A 1,858-nucleotide genomic window follows, 5' to 3' on the forward strand; every position below is an offset into this window, starting at 1 on the left:
TTTGTTTCCTTGAAACTGGTATGTTCTAGTTTAGTTTTCAGCCTCATCCCAATGTGTTTATTTTACAGCTTCTACAATCATATCTACTTTGCTGTCCATGCTCAGTGTTAATTATGTATGTTGTTTTCTTTGCATATGTTTCTACTGAGAATCCCTGCACCCATGTCCCCTTCTATGTGTTTGAGTTGAAGTTCAGAACATGGCAACATCCAAATTGTTGCTCATGTCTGGACTTGATCCCTTAGGGGATCCTAACTCCCAAACAATGTGGCTAATAGGCTGGTTGGGGTATGCCAGCACTTCCAATTGCTATGTATGACCACCAGCCTATCTTTTGCTTTTCCCCAGAATTCCCTCTCTCCACTTACACTCTCTCTTAGCTTCTAAGTTCTGCCCCTCTCCTATGAGCCTTGCTTTGGGACCTTGAGTTCCCTCTGAACTTGGACATTTGAGGGCTTGCTCTTCCACACTGCACTATGACTCGATCTTGCAAGGTATTTGGGTGTGAGCACTGCCCGGAGTCGAGGCTCTTAGGGAACTCTGACACACCCCAAATGAGAAAGGCTTTGGATCTTGATCTTTGGAGTTGGTTTACTTCATGCTTCTGGCAGGAAACCTGAATCAGGCTCTCCTTAGTTGTAAATTTTTAGTTCTCTGATGTAATTTTACCTTTTCTTATTCATTCTGGGCTGTAATAACTTGTAATAACTATTTGGACTAGGGTTCTATTTTGGAACCGTGGACTCTCTCAGACTCACTCTGAGTCATAAACTGAGCTTGAACTTCTTTGTTTATGACTCTAAACTTTTTCTATGCTAGACACTTTTATTGATTGGTATGACAGTTCTTCGTACTTGAGTGTGGCTGTATGTTTTTATATGTATGATGAATCCTTTCTTCCAAAAAGGTTTTTAACTTTTGATTGATTCAGAATCCTCTTTTAGGTTTAATTGATTAGTACTAATTTTCCTTAAGTCGAGTTTTTTCCCATCTTCCTGACCTGGTTCATTCACATGAAATCTTCAATTGCTGATTTTACTGGCTGTTGATTGATTGCCTTTCCTAATTTTGCACAAATCGTGTGCTATCAAACTTTTTCTTTAAATAAATCTCTATGTATTTACCCTTCTTGTACTGCTTTGGAAAAGTGTTTGATCAACCTATTGCCTTAATTATTTTACCGTTGAAATTAGAATCCCTTAACTAAAGGGAAACTTGTGTAATTGATTGACAACTGATTTTTTAAATTATTCTCCTACCTTATTCTGCTTGCCTTCTACAATATAAAAAGGGCAAGACTCCTTTCTCGACAACCTCGAATTCAACTTTTCAGACACTTTCAATTACACACTCTCAATTCAACACTTTTACACTACTCAATCTCATAGTTCTCTTCTAAAATCATAGTGTTCTGACTGCTTGCTTGTACTTTGGCTTTACAAGACTACCGCTTTCTCTTCTTTTGTTTCCTTGAAACTGGTATGTTCTAGTTTAGTTTTCAGCCTCATCCCAATGTGTTTATTTTACAGCTTCTACAATCATATCTACTTTGCTGTCCATGCTCAGTGTTAATTATGTATGTTGTTTTCTTTGCATATGTTTCTACTGAGAATCCCTGCACCCATGTCCCCTTCTATGTGTTTGAGTTGAAGTTCAGAACATGGCAACATCCAAATTGTTGCTCATGTCTGGACTTGATCCCTTAGGGGATCCTAACTCCCAAACAATGTGGCTAATAGGCTGGTTGGGGTATGCCAGCACTTCCAATTGCTATGTATGACCACCAGCCTATCTTTTGCTTTTCCCCAGAATTCCCTCTCTCCACTTACACTCTCTCTTAGCTTCTAAGTTCTGCCCC

This window comes from Nicotiana attenuata, unplaced genomic scaffold (assembly GCF_001879085.1).
Source record: "Nicotiana attenuata strain UT unplaced genomic scaffold, NIATTr2, whole genome shotgun sequence".
Classification (NCBI taxonomy): Eukaryota; Viridiplantae; Streptophyta; class Magnoliopsida; order Solanales; family Solanaceae; genus Nicotiana; species Nicotiana attenuata.